At 49.9% G+C, this 15,449-nt stretch overlaps 1 protein-coding gene across 1 annotated transcript in view; it reads left to right on the top strand.

Annotated features, from left to right (window-relative positions):
* Window positions 1-3,748: 3,748 nt before the first annotated feature.
* CRACDL (CRACD like) overlaps window positions 3,749-15,449 on the top strand; it is a 98,509-nt gene continuing 86,808 nt past the window's right edge. Inside the window, 1 exon segment of the mRNA XM_024743935.1 lies at window positions 3,749-3,819. The gene's annotated coding sequence lies outside the window, so the exon portion shown is untranslated.

Below are 15,449 nucleotides of genomic sequence, written 5' to 3'. Positions count from 1 at the left end.
CTCCCTCGCCTCCTGCGCAGAAGTAACTGTTCTGTGTTGCTTCCCCTCTCGCGCTGTATAGTACCCCCGCTACAGGTAGGGCAGAAACAGCCATCTCTGAGATTTCTTGACGGTGGAGACTCAGCCTGAGGTTCTGGGGACGTGGGAAGAAGAACGCAAAATACGTGTTCAGGAGATGGTTTTGGAATTAGGCTGAACTGAGCTTTTAGATGTAAATTCTCCCTTCTTTTCTGATCTCTCGTCTTTAAGGTTTGAGAACGTTAGCAATAGGGTGAGAATTTTCCACACGCCAAACGGGTCTCGATGGTAAACAGTAAGACAGGTTTAATTTTTAACTCCAGATTTTAACTCCATGGTTGTGTACCACGAGCATATGGCTGGACGTATCAAGACATCCATCCGTGGAGTTCAAAATCGGGGCTCGTCCCCACCAGTGTGATTTGTGGAAGTGATGAGAGGCCTCCCCGCCAGGCCGAGGACCCCTGGCCCTGAGCTGATGGGGTGCTCGTGGGCGCCTTGTGGCCTGTCTCCTGGCCCCTGCTTCTAGGCGCCTCAGAAATGAGTCAGAACATGTGCGCGTGGGCTTGTGCGGGTGGCAGGGAGCCCAGAATTAGCTCAGTTGCTTCAGCAGGGCTGCCGAGGGGAGGGGGCGGCCCTTGCCCCCAGCCGCCGCTGGGGGGCGGGGGCATCGCTCTCAGGAGCCATCACGGGCCTGGAGCGGGGACAAGCCTGTCTATGCCTGGCACACGCCCCGTTGCAGACGAGCAGTGGGTCGGAGCAGCAGATCTGTGCAAGCACAGCTGGTGTGAGCCCAGCGCCTGAGACAGCGAGGGGGCCGGGCGGGCACGGCCAGGTCGCCCCTGAGGAGCGGGTGGCAGACAGGAGCGGGCATCACCATGCTCGCTGTTGACCTCCAGCCCAGAGCCTTTACCTGCCTGCAGCATACCTGGGCCACGTGGTACCCACCCCGCCCACCGCCGGACAGCACGGCCCCCTCCTCCGTTTGTTGTTCTTTTACTCTTTGCAGACTGCCTTTTTGTTCGAAGGAATGAGCAGTTAGCATGGCTATTTCAATCAATTGCAAAATGCTGTGGTCTCCCTTGTCCCTTTCCCGGGCACAGGTGCCTCCCCTTCTGGCCCTGGCATCGATCTGGGCATCCTCATGACGTTGAACACACCTGGATCTCGCACACTAAGGGGGCGGATGGTCATCTGTGGGAGTCTGAGAGCAGGGACTGCATCCTGTCAGCTTCGTCCATCAGTGCCTGACCTCGTGCTCTGCCCACGGAGGCCCAGGACCCTCAGTCAGTGCTTGTGGGCCGGCACCTGGGGCTGCCGGGGGCATCTGTGCAAAGTGTCCCATAGTCTGGAGAAACCTCCCCATCTATAGAACCGTCTGGTTTTTTTTTTCAAGGCACAGCTTGCACCCAGCAGTCTTATTTGGGCCCACCATTAACTGGGAGGTGGGCAGGGCCAGAATTAACATGCCCCTTTGAGGGACAAGGTACCACGGAGCATTAGGGACGTGCCTGTGTAGGAAGCAGAAGCACAGGCACTGTGGGTCTCCCGCCTCTCAGATAGGCACCCGGCCCAGGTGCCTGGCCTTGGGACAAGCCCCCACCCCCACTCCGCCCCGGTCCCACCCAGAGCTCTGGGTGTAAAGACCCCCCTCGGCAAGCCCCGACCTGGGAGATCTTGGAGCACGAATAGTTCCAGAGTTTGGACAACTTCTGTATTTTCCAGAACAGGTAGCCGAGAAGAGCGAAGTAGTTTGCAGTAGGCTAAACGTCGGAAAAATCATTTGGGGAAGATTTTTTTTTTTTTATTCCCAATCAAGGTTTATAATGCCTGGCCAGCAACACCGGTGTGATATTCGTCCCATAGCTGTTCTGTGCGACCACAGCTACTGTGAGCCCAGCCTGCCTCAGGCCCGAGGGGTTAGATGTACACTGCTGTATCCTCCACTTCCTGGCAGCCATACGGGGTTGAAGACAACTTCTCAACCTTTCTTGAAAAATAAACGGTTTCTTAGATTTTTCTGATGCTTTGTGTCCAGCAAGTTCACTGGAACCTGAGTCCTGAACAGCCCTTTTGTCTGAGAGGTAATTGCATGCACCCTTGAGCCGAGCAGTTGACCTGTCTCACCTGATTTAATCTTCCTGTTGATCCCGAGCGTAGGCGCAGTTATCAGCTGCACTTTGCAGAAAATCAAACGTGTGCACTGGGGACAGACCCTTGCTGGGGTCCCCCTGTAAACGGGCCCAGGCCTGATGGCCTCTAAGCCCACACTCTGGCGGTGGGTGGGTGTGGCAGGGAAGCACACCTTAACCCTGACACGTGTGGCTTCCAGGCTGCTCCTTGTTTGGGGAGAACGGTTGTCATGTGAGCCAGAGCTGACTCTGGTTCTGGGGCGTCCTCGGAGCAGTGGTTTGGGAAGCAAAGAACTACTCAGAATGCATCCTCAGAGAAAATGCTGCCCTGCACTGTTCGCAAAAGGTGTGCGGTGTGTCCTGCCTGAGGGTGGTCCTGACCCACAGCCTGTTGGCAAGAGGTCTCTGAAATCTGCTCCAGCAGGTGGAGCGGCTGCAGGAGGGGCTGGAGCCGCGGTGGGAGGTGGTGCCAGGCTGGTGGGGAGGGAACAGCCTTCCCCCCTGCCCCCTGTGTGATGCTGGGGAGAAAGGACACGATGACAAGACAGGCTTATTGCTGAAGGGTGTTTTATTAAGCCCGAAGGGTTGAGAACCTGCACGGAATGCAGGCATTTCCTCCTTCAGGATTCAGTTACCTCTTTTGAAAGCCGCCAGAGCCCTGATACCCGTTCATTTTACTGTCGTCGTCCCTCAGCCATATCGCTGCCCCTTCATCATGCCCGCTGATGGGCTTTGGACCTGGGGACAGGCTCTGTGGGTTTGCAGGTGGCTCGGGAACAGGTTTCCTCTGACCAAAAGGGAAGCAGGGAAACGAGCAGCTGGCCAGGTGGCTGGGGGCGCCCTAGCAGGTGGAGCGTTCGGTGCCAGGTCCATGCTCCCCCAGGGGAAACCGGCTCAGCCTGGCATCAGATTGCAGTGGGCCTTTGCAGGTCAGAGCAGGAATATGCGGGAGGGAGGCGGCTTCCTCGTGCACGGCTGCTGTTTGCTCGTGTCATGCAGCCTGACAGCTCATTTCCTTTGCATCCGCAGGTTTCCTGAACAGTGGTTTGATGACAGTTGCCTGGGTCCAAATTGCATGGAAACATTCTGAACCTCCTCTGGGATCCTGTATCTAAGAATCATGACTGCTTTCTCAGTCATTTAATAGGAATTCTTCCATACCTGCCCACCTCTTCTTATGAGCGGTAGCTCTTACATCACACAGCTGCTACATGTAAATCAGCAGACAATTGAACCAAATAAAGAAAAGAACCTCGTGAACAAGAAAGCCCCCCTTGAGAAGCCCAGGGAACCTAATGTGAACATTGTACGGGAAATGTAAGAATTTGCTACTGCCGTCTAGGGCTCTGGAAAATATGAATTTCGTGGCGTGCGCAGAAACCTCACACAGAAATTGCCTGACAGCCCTCCGCCAATCTCTTATGAAACTTTGCCGGAGAGTTCTCACGGGGTCTCTGAGGGAGCAGAGTTTCTGAAACGCTGATTCCCTGTGTGAGGCTTAAAATCAGGACGTCTTTGTACAGCCCCTGCTATTAGCATCTGCATACTTTTAAAGATAGGGTTAGGGAAGTTTTGGGCAGTGAGCTTCCTCTGTGTAGACCTCCGAACCTTTAGGATTCTTCTGGCTGGTTCTGCAAATAGAGACTCAGTCCAGGCTGAGAGAAGACAGGTGAGGTGTAAATGCCATTCACTTCCGCACACATGGACTTGCAATGGAAATTGTGAGGTTCAGGCCGCTTCTCAAGTGGATTCTGGACGTTGCTGCTCTCCTGAAGCAGTGCCGGGGTGTGGAGGGGAGGGAGGGAAGGTCCTTGGATCTGTGAGCTGCTTGACACCCAAGCCTCGGTCTGTTGTCCGGGGCAAATGGCAGCTTGTCCCAGGGAAGGGAGGGGGAGGCTCTTACACGTATTTGTCTGCCTGGTAGACATTCACAGCGATAGGGTGAGTTTGAGTTCGGGTTTTTCTTTGGGCTGATAACATCTTCCTGTTCCCTGACAAGCTGTTAGCGTGACAAGCCGTCCACAGGCTGCGGATGGGAGAAACCGTGGCGTCGTATAGCTGGGTGCTTCCCCTGATCCAGATCCCCATTTGTAGAGAGGGGCAGGCATTTGCTAAGAAAATAACTGTTGTTGGAGGGTTGACTTGGTCCTGCCTTTGCGAGAGTAACAGCGTGTGACCTGTTTGCTGCCCCACAGCTGAAGATTTGGAATTGTCTAAATGAGACCCAAAGCTTGAGGGTGACCTCAGAGCTCCCCAGGTCACACACTTGGGTTCCTCTGCCCTTGTGGCTGGTTTCCCAGATGACATGGCCCGTCAGTCCACTGGTTACAGCCTCGAATGGGAAAGGAGCACTGCCAGCTCCTGCTCTGGCTGTGGCTGAGCTCAACCGGAAGAACTATGGAAGGAGGTCCTTTTATTCCAGCCTTCCAAACTGCAGGTCTCTACTTGGTGTCAGAGATGAGAACCGGCCTCACGTTCCCATGGGTTTATCTGAAAGTACATTTTACTTGTGATGCCTTGCCGGATTTGCACAGGTGTTTAACAGGTGTCAAAGCATTAGCGTTTTCTGCTCCAAGAAAAGCTCCATCATCAATCTTTTCTTATGTGGTCTTAGGGTAGGTAGTTCATTTTGCAGTTTCTTCCATACAGCAGCCAGAGTCAGAATATAATCAGACTTCCAACCCCAGCCACAGTGGGACAGTAGTTGCTGGACTTCCTCTTTTTCCAACAATTTTGATACAGGGCAAAATATATGAAGCAACTGTTTTCAGGATTGGAACAATGTTCAGTGGTCAGTGATCCAAATGGAAGCGTGTGAGGCAAGTTCCACATCCATCCTGGCTTTCTGTGGGGGAGTGCCTTCAAAACCAACACACAGGGCTTCCCTGGTGGCGTAGTGGTTGAGAGTCTGCCTGCCGATGCAGGGGACACGGGTTCGTGCCCCGGTCCGGGAAGATCCCACGTGCCGCAGAGCGGCTGGGCCCGTGAGCCATGGCCGCTGAGCCTGCGCGTCCGGAGCCTGTGCTCCACAACGTGTTTGCTGCCCCACAGCTGAAGATTTGGAATTGTCTAAATGAGACCCAAAGCTTGAGGGTGACCTCAGAGCTCCCCAGGTCACACACTTGGGTTCCTCTGCCCTTGTGGCTGGTTTCCCAGATGACATGGCCCGTCAGTCCACTGGTTACAGCCTCGAATGGGAAAGGAGCACTGCCAGCTCCTGCTCTGGCTGTGGCTGAGCTCAACCGGAAGAACTATGGAAGGAGGTCCTTTTATTCCAGCCTTCCAAACTGCAGGTCTCTACTTGGTGTCAGAGATGAGAACCGGCCTCACGTTCCCATGGGTTTATCTGAAAGTACATTTTACTTGTGATGCCTTGCCGGATTTGCACAGGTGTTTAACAGGTGTCAAAGCATTAGCGTTTTCTGCTCCAAGAAAAGCTCCATCATCAATCTTTTCTTATGTGGTCTTAGGGTAGGTAGTTCATTTTGCAGTTTCTTCCATACAGCAGCCAGAGTCAGAATATAATCAGACTTCCAACCCCAGCCACAGTGGGACAGTAGTTGCTGGACTTCCTCTTTTTCCAACAATTTTGATACAGGGCAAAATATATGAAGCAACTGTTTTCAGGATTGGAACAATGTTCAGTGGTCAGTGATCCAAATGGAAGCGTGTGAGGCAAGTTCCACATCCATCCTGGCTTTCTGTGGGGGAGTACCTTCAAAACCAACACACAGGGCTTCCCTGGTGGCGCAGTGGTTGAGAGTCTGCCTGCCGATGCAGGGGACACGGGTTCGTGCCCCGGTCCGGGAAGATCCCACGTGCCGCAGAGCGGCTGGGCCCGTGAGCCATGGCCGCTGAGCCTGCGCGTCCGGAGCCTGTGCTCCACAACGCGAGAGGCCACAACAGTGAGAGGCCCGCATACCACAAAAAAACAAAACAAAACAAAAAAACCAAGACACAGGGGAGCAGACACCAACAGAGAGATGGGCAGAGGAAACAGAGGTCAGAATTTGGGGGTGCTGAGACATCTGGAATTTGTGGGGCATAGTGTACTGGAGACAAAGTTTCTGAAATCTTCAAAGTGGTTGCCTAGTCTTGTGTAATACTAAGTTGTGTTTACACAGGACAAGGCTCCTTGAGGCTCAGAAAAGAACAACTACTAAGGAGCAAGCAGTGAGCTAAACAGAGATTCTGGAGGTCACACAGCGCTGGGAGACATAGAGCTCTAACCTGCCAGAGTGAGGAGCTCTTACTGAACACCTGAGGCCACACCTTAGGAATAGGGTTTCTTTCATCTGGAGTAAGGACCACGCTAAACCCACAATAACAAGACCTAAAAACAAGCCTCATTAGGATCAGGATGATATGCCAGTCAACTCACTGTCTGCCAGAATCAAACTCAACACTATTTAAAACAAAGTGTTATCTACAATGTCCAGCATACAATAAAAACATCACTAGACACGTAAACAGTGTGACCAGTAACAAAGAGAAAAAGGTCATTAGATACACCCCCATAGAAACATAATGAGCAAGCAGATGGGAATTTCAGTAGAGAAGTGGAAATTTAAGAAACAGCCAAACAGAAATTCTACAACTGAAAAATACAGTATCTTAAATGAAAAATTCACTAGATGATTCAACGGCAGTTTGGGCACTATAGAAGAAAGTATCAATGAACGTGAAGGTCAATAGAAGGTCAAGAGAAACCATTCAAGCTGAAGCACAGAGTAAAAAAAAAAAGAAAAGAAATGAACAGAGCCTCAGTGTCATGTGAGAGATAATATCAAGTAGTCTAACGTCTGTGTAATTGGAGTTCTAGAAGGAGAAAGATTGGGCCAGAAAAACATTTGAGGAAATTTCCTCAAATTTGATGCAAAAAATCTCAACATACAGATTTTAGAAGTTCAAGTAACCCAAGCAGGGTAAACCCAGAGAAAACCACACCTAGGCTCACCGGAATTAGATTGCTGAAAACAAAAGATGAAAAGCAGCCGGAAGAAAAGAGATACACAGTTGACCCTTAAACAATGTGAGCTTGAACTGTGTGGGTCCATTTATACACTGATATTTTTAAATAGTAAATACTATGTACATGGCCCGTGGCTGGATGAATCCGTGGATACAGAGGAGCCATGGCTATGGAAGGCTGACTCTAAGTTGTACACAGATGAACCCCCACGTTGTTCAGGGGTCAACTGTGTTACATATAGGGTGACACAAACAAGGATATAGTTGACTTCTTACCGAAAGCAATGCAAACTAGAAGACGTGGAATGCCATCTTTAAAGTTCTGAAAAAAAAATTATCTCTCAAAAATAAATGTGAAACAAAGACATTTTCAGATTGACAAGAGTTGAGAGAAATTGTTCCCTGCAGACTTACAGTGCAGGAGTCATTAAAGGAAAGTCTTCAGCCTGGAGGGAAATGCCACCAGATGGAATATAGATGCATATAAAGGAATGAAAAGTGCCAGAAATGGGAACTATGTGGTAAATATAAAAGAATTTGTTTTCCCAGTTTAAAATTTCTTTAAAAGACAATTGATGGTTTACTCTATGACATAAATCACAGAAAGATCCTTTTTGACCCACCTCCTAGACAAATGGAAATAAAAACAAAAATAAACAAATGGGACCTAATGAAACTTCAAAGCTTTTGCACAGCAAGGGAAACCATAAACAAGACGAAAAGACAACCCTCAGAATGGGAGAAAATATTTGCCAATGAAGCAACAGACAAAGGATTAATCTCCCAAAACTTACAAGCAGCTCATGCAGCTCAATATCAAAAAAAAAACAACCAACCCAAAAAGAAGACCTAAGTAGACATTTCTCCAAAGAAGATATACAGATTGCCAACAAACACATGAAAGGATGCTCAACATCACTAATCATTAGAGAAATGCCAATCAAAACTACAATGAGGTATCACCACACACCCTTCAGAATGGCCATCATCAAAAAATCTACAAACAATAAATGCTGGAGAGGGTGTGGAGAAAAGGGAACCCTCTTGCACTGTTGGTGGGAATGTAAATTGATACAGCCACTATGGAGAACAGTATGGAAGGTTCCTTAAAAAACTAAAAATAGAACTACCACATGATGGATGGACCTAGAGTCTGTCATATAGAGTGAAGTAAGTCAGAAAGAGAAAAACAAACAAATACCGTATGCTAATACACATACATATGGAATCTAAGGAAAAAAATGGTTCTGCACAACCTAGGGGCAGGACAGGAATAAAGACACAGATGTAGAGAATGGACTTAAGGACATGGAGAGGGGGAAGGGTAAGCTGGGACGAAGTGAGAGAGTGGCATGGACATATATACACTACCAAATGTAAAACAGATAGCTAGTGGGAAGCAGCTGCATAGTACAGGGAGATCAGCTCAGTGCCTTGTGACCACCTAGAGGGGTGGGATAGGGAGGGTGGGAGGGAGACGCAAGAGGGAGGGGATATGGGGATATAAGTATACGTATAGCTGATTCACTTTGTTATACAGCAGAAACTAATACAACAATGTAAAGCAATTATACTCCAATAAAGATGTTAAAAAAAAAGACGATGGTTTAAAGCAAAAATAATAGCAGTTTTACTGAGGAGTTTCTAATACATGTCACAGTAAAAAGTATCACAAAAAAGAAGAGGAGGGTAAATGAAAGAATACAGACAAGGAATAGAGAAAAACCAGTAAAAACAAAAGTTGGTTCTATAAAAGATGAGTGAAATTGACAAACTCCTAAGAAGAATATTCAAGAAAAAAAAGAGGGAACCAAATTGCCAATATCAGGAATGAAAGAGGGCCTATTACTATACATCTTACAGACATTAAGAGGTTAATAATGGAGTATTAAGAACTACTTCATTTCAATAAGTTCAGAAAAAAATTAGATGAAATGGACATAAATTCCTTGGAAGACCCAAATTATCAAAATTAACACAAGAAGAAAGTGACAATCTGAATAGCCCTGAATTTTAGTTTTTAAAAGAATAAAATTTGTAATTTAAAACTTGCCCGCAAAGAAAACTCCAGGCCAGATGGCTACAGTGGTGAATTTTAGAAAGCACTTAAGGACGAGATAGCACTAGTCTTATACAAATTCTTTCATCGAGGAAGAGGAAAGAGGAAACACTTTCCAAATTTATGAGACCAGCATAACCATGATTTAGAAAAAGGAAAAGAAGTTACAGATCAGTATTTCTCATGAGCATAGGGACACAAAATATAACAAAATACTAGCACATTGAATACAGCAGTACTTAAAAAGAATAACACCTCGTGACCAAATGGAGTTTATCCCAGGAACGCAAGGTTGGTTTACCATGTGAAACTCAATGAGTGTAATTCACCACATGAACTGAATAAAAAAAGAAATATTACCTGTTTATTAGATGCAGAAAAAAAAGCTTTTGACAAGTCTCACAGCCTATTTATCATTAAAAACTCTCAGCAAACTCAGAATAAAAGGAAAATTCCACAGTCTCTTAAAGGACAGCTTCCAGAAACCCACAGCTAAAGTCATTTTAACCTGTGAAGCATGGAATGTCTGCCTCTTGATCAGGAAGAAGCCAAGGGAGTCTGCTTACAACACTGTACAGCCCAGCCCTGGAAGTCCAGTCAGTGCAAAAGGGCAGCAAGAAGAAATAAAAGGCAAGAAGGTTGGATGGAAAGGAAGAAGTGAAATTATAATAAAAGGCAAGAAGGTTGGATGGAAAGGAAGAAGTGAAATTATAATAAAAGGCAAGAAGGTTGGATGGAAAGGAAGAAGTGAAATTATCTTTGTTTGCAGAAGACCTAATTCTCAGTAATCTATGCAAATGCTACTAGAACTAATAAGTGAAGTTAGCAAAGTCATAGGATACATGGTGAATATGCAAAAATTAATATTTGTGTATACTAGCAAGATTAATTGGAAAATGAAACTTAAATGTATGTCATACTGTGCCAGCCCTCTGCTTGGAACCTGCCGATGGCTTTTTACTTCCCTCAGAATAAAATTCAGTCTTGTCCATGTGCTACAAGGCCCTCCTTGCTGTGTCCCCTGCTCCCCACCCAGCGCCCAGCATGGCTCTGATCTCTCTTGATCTCCCCTTGATCCCTCTGCTTTGAGTTTGCTCCCCCCCCAACCCCGGTGCCTGCAGGCTCTTCCCCTCCACATCCCCATGGCTCACCCCCTCACTTCCTTCAGGTCTCCACTCAACTGTCAGCTTCTCGGAGAAGGCCTTCCCATCACCTGATATAAAATAGCACTTCCTTTACTGCGCTTTGGGTTTTAAAGCCCTCACCTCCACCGGCATATTGGATACCTGATTGTTTATTGTCTCTCTCCCTCTTAGAACATGAGAACAAGGACACAGTCTTTTGTGGTTGTTCATGGCTGAATCTGCAACGCCTACCACAGTGCCTGGAACTTAGCGGTAGTCAGTAAATATTTGTTTTGTGAATGATTGAGAACAAAATGTAGTGCCGACAAGGACAAGGCCTGGGGGGAACCATACTGAAATGACAGAGGTTGGTACGGTAGGCCCTTGAGTTCACCTTGGTGTTTTTTGAGAACCTGTGTAATTTTACTGTGAAAGCAACATTTCCATTCAAAATTTGATGTCGTGCGGAGTCCTGAAGCAGGACAGGGTGCATCAGTAGGGCACCTCTTGTTTGCATGGCACCCCCTCATTTGCAGGGTGCTTTCCTGGGCAATGCCACACCGGATGACACAGGGCCCGGTGGTACAGTGGATAGCATGGGGAGATAGATTCACTTACCTGCCTACGGCCGTGCAGACAAACTGAAGCCAGGAGTCTGGATTTCAATCCCATGTTCCTTTCCACTGCATCCCACGATGGGAATCAGGCCCTCTAACAAGAGTCGTCGCGTGGTCATTTGTGGACGAGGCTGCCCCTGGGGTCTGATCTTCACGAGGATACGTGTTCTGCTATTTCGGTTCTGCGTACATGAGGCAGCAGGTGGAGGAAAAGAATTCTCCAGAATTTCGAGGTCTGTGAGAGACCAGGGCCAGCCCGACATCAGTCAGGCCTCAGATGTTTTCATTGTGTAAAAAGGCACAGGAAGGGCCCTGTCGGCCCTGGGGTGGAGTGAGGGTCCCACAGACCCTCCCGAGGGTTCTGGAATGTGGGTTGGCTTCAGCTGCAAGGAGGAGAGGCCTGGAGGGGCCTGTGGATGTGAGCAAGTCTACTGGGGCCCCACTCTTGTCACATATGCCACCTTGAGCTGTGGGAGAGGGGCAGTGGGGAGAAATAAAGGTGGCCTTTTTCTGCTCTGATTGAAATTTGTGTCAGGAAACACGGCAGATGAAAGGCTGGGCATCCATGTGCCGTATCCCACTGTATCCTCAAAATGGACCAGAAAAATGCCTTCTCCACCTTCCCAGATGAAGAGGCAGGCAGAAAACGATCTTGTGGGTTTCCCAAGGTTATTCCCGTGGTAGGTGGTACGTCTGGGGCAAGGACCCAGGGCTTGGGCTTGAACTCCAAGTCAGGTGCTATCCGGGGGACTTCCCTGGTGGTCCGGTGGTTAAGACTCCGCGCTTCTGCTGCAGGGGGCACAGGTTCCATCCCTGGTCGGGGAACTAGTAATAATAAGAAACAATGCTCTCCGGGAAGGCTCCTGCCAAGAGGCCTTGTGTGTTGAACAAATCTCCACGGGGAGTGAGTGGGACGGAGAGCAGTGTATGGCGACTGTAATCCTGCAGGGGGTGGCTTCCCGTGGACTGTTCTCAAGAAAAGCGTGAATGAGGGGGGACCTAAGGGAGGACAGGGCTAAAATGATCTCAGGCGGGTGCGTGCGAAGGAGTGGGTACGTCAGTTCATCCTCTTTTGCATTTGGTACCTGCCTTCTCGGCGGCCCCTCACTTTGTATAACTCTCTCTCTTGGGGATTGTTTTACTCATCCTCACCGGGTGTGAGGCTCCGGCTCCACCGCGAAGCTGCCAGGAGCTCAGGGTATCGCTGGCAGTGGGATGAGGGCGGCTCCGGGGACTCTGTTTTGCAGATGTCATTCCGGGCGCCAGAGATCAGACAAGGCAGCACCACCTGGACAGAGGGCTGGGCGAGCAGGACTGATGGTTGCAGCAGCATTTCTAATCTCAGGACCGCACATTGTGTGTGCGCCTGGGGATAATGCCGGAAGAATGTTTTTTTTTTCCTAACTCAGTGACGTATCAGAAATAAAACTTACTACTAAGATCCACTTGCAGAACAATTGCAGGGTGGGGCATGTTAAGAAGCCTTAGCTCGTTCTCAGCATTCGGAGTTAATGAGAATGCAAATGTTTTTCATCATGGTATATTGTTGCTTTAGAGAAAAAAACCCTGTCCCTTGATTTAAGTGTTCGCAGTGGTTTAAACTTATCTCTCGTCTATGTGCCTGCAGAGCTGTGGCCTCTTCCCACAGGTGGAATTGTTTGACACAGTGAAGCCCGAGGACTCCTTTATTTTTTTCCTAGATGGGATTTTTAAAAAATAGGGGGGTAAGCAAAATGGATTTATAATCAGGGAATTCTGAACATGATGTGGCCCGAGGTGGGCATTTGGCGGGTTCAGGAAAGCTGGTCCCTCAGCTGCCCGATGGTGGCCAGGTACCCTTGGCCACAGTACTCACTGCTCCTTTGTCCTGGCACTGGGTCTGCAGGGCCTGGGGTGGGTGGGGCAGGAGTGAGCGCCTCTGCTCCAGGCCACCTGGACTCAGGGTGGATTCAGGGTGCTGGCTCTGCCAGTCTCCACGAGGGCCAGGGGCACAGAGGGAAGGGCGCTCACTTGGCTTCCTGAGGGAGCCCACCGCTAGGCTGTCTCTCCTGTGATTCAGGACTTGAAGTAGAGACAGAAGGATTCCTTGCAGGTTGGGGGCCCTGTGGTCTGATGTGTGGTCCCATCACACAGATAAGCATCCCGGGTGAGATGCTCAGTGGATGCGACATCAGCCTGGGCCCTCTGCGCCGGGGCGCTGGGCTATGTCAGGACCCCCAGGCCACCTGTGCTGGTCCCCCTGGGATGTCTGCTGTGCCCCCAGGGCTCTGGGCTCAGGAGAGAGGGAGCCCTGGGATGGTGCTTTCACCCGTGCCCTCTGTGCCGTATGTATAGGATCAGGGCTCTCCGAGCGTTGGAGATGAGCAGACCTTTGGTGGGAAGGGTGCTTCCTGTCGCTTGCGGGAACCCAAACTGGAAATCCTTTTGCGTGGTGCTGGCGACATTCCCGCTGCAGCAGAGGCTCCGGGGCCTCATGAGGCCCAAAACGGTCACTGTTTATTAGCCTTTCCCTGGCCAGGTCCTGTGCCAGCCTAGCTTCATTTAGTTCTCAGCAGCCCTGCAAAGAGGTATGGTCCCATTTCACAGATGAGGGAGTGAAGAGAGGCCACGAGGGGTCACAGGACTTGCCCTAGGTCACCTTGCTCTAAGTGGCGGAGCCCCTTGCTTTGAACACCCTTCCCCCTGCCCTTTACCCCTTTATTTGTTTTTTTTTTTTTAATTTTTATTTATTTATTCAGGCTGCACCGGGTCTTAGTTGTGTCATGCGGGATCTTTTTTTTTTTTTGTAGTTGCAGCATGCGGACTTCTTAGTTAATGCACGTGGGATCTAGTTCCCTGACCAGGGATCGAACCTGGGCCCCCTGCATTGGGAGCGCGGAGTCTTACCCACTGGACACACCAGGGAAGTCCCTACCCCATTTACTTGTTGAATCACTTCCTGTCCTAAGGAATGGGGTGGGGGGGCTCAGACTTCCTTTCGGTGGAACTTAATTCATCCTCTGACTGCCACCATCACTGAAGGTGGAGCTGGAGGACCTGATCCTTCTCAGATGAGGAGGTGCTGTGTGGGCAGCCACCACGGGCCCTGAACCCAGGCCGTCTCTGGTCATTCCCTGTGGCTGGTTTGCTCTGCCCCATGAGGCTCCGGGAAGAGGCTCAGATCTCCCCCTGACTGGGCTCGTGCCCTCACATCATTTTGGGATGCAGATCAGGATGGGACGGCTCTGCGTGGTCTTCTCGGGAGGCCTGCCCTCCTCTGCTTTATGAAACAGCCCACCTTCCCCGCCCTGTACACCTGCGCAGTTGACAGGCCCTGAGACCCACCTCTGCCTTTTTTTTTTTTTTTTTTTTTTTTTTTTTTGGCAGGCGGACTCTCAACCACTGCGCCACCAGGGAAGCCCTCACCTCTGCCTTTTTTCTCTCCTGCTCCTCAGCCCCCTTTGGAAAGCTGGGAGCGGGTAGGGGGGTCACTAGGGGAATCATTGCTGGGCAGGTTCAGTAACCTGGTTCTGGCCGCAGGGACCACCAGGGCACCCACACGTGGAGCCTCTAGTCCCTCCCCCTCACTCCCATTGGGCCAAGATTTCCCACACACACATCCGGGGGTCTCGCCCTCAGGCCCTCCATTATCAGGCAGCACCAGCCTTTCAGCCTTTTTCCCCTCATTTCCTCCTTAGCCACGTTTTCCCCTCCAGTCCGTTGGGGCCAGTCTGTCTGCTGATACCTTGCCACTGCTACACTGCACTCAGGGGCATCCCCTCCTGCAAGGCCACCCGCCCTGTCCCTTCACCTGGACGTCCCCTCCCTCCCTGCCCAGCAGAGCTTGGCTGCGGTCCCCACATCGCAGCATCCTCCCCGGGCCTCCAAACCCAGAGTGTTGGCAGCCACTGGACCGTCCATTTGGCGCCTGCCCACGTTCTGCCTTAGGGATGTGATTTCCTTCTCGTGTGGACTCGTGTAACTTATCACGTCTGACCGACTCGCTCGCGAAACTACCAAGGTTATGTGAGGACTCTTGTCCTGTAGACTTCTGCCGTTTTTAGGTGCTGATTACATATTTGAAAATTTTTTGAAGTTGAAGTGTAGTTATTTACAATATCGTGTTAGTTTCAGGAGTGGAGTATTCGGCAGCGTGAGCCAGCATTTTGCAGATTGTGTTCCATCATGGGTTATTACAATAGATTGGGTGTAATTCCCTGTGCTATATAGTAAATCCTTGTTGCTCATGAAATATTTTTCAATGTGAAAGAAAGGATTAATGGCTTGAGGTTACGTGACCTTGTCTCATCCCTCTGTGTTGCCCGGTGGCCAGTGATGGACCCTCGGCCACTTCTTGCCACTGGACCATCAGGCTGTGTGGGGAAGAGTGGCCAAGTGGCCTTTTGCTAGGACTGGGATCTGGGCGGAGTGGGCTGGCTCCCGTGGCAGCAGGTGACTGTCATATTCAGGGGCTGCCACCTCTCCTGCCCACAAGGCCCCTCCCGCTGAGCTTGGGCGGGTCAGAGCGGTGCTTCCAGCATCTTGGCCT

The sequence above is a fragment of the Neophocaena asiaeorientalis genome, unplaced genomic scaffold (assembly GCF_003031525.2).
Source record: "Neophocaena asiaeorientalis asiaeorientalis breed wild unplaced genomic scaffold, Neophocaena_asiaeorientalis_V1.1 scaffold114, whole genome shotgun sequence".
Classification (NCBI taxonomy): Eukaryota; Metazoa; Chordata; class Mammalia; order Artiodactyla; family Phocoenidae; genus Neophocaena; species Neophocaena asiaeorientalis.
This window is presented reverse-complemented; position numbering and strand designations above follow the sequence as displayed.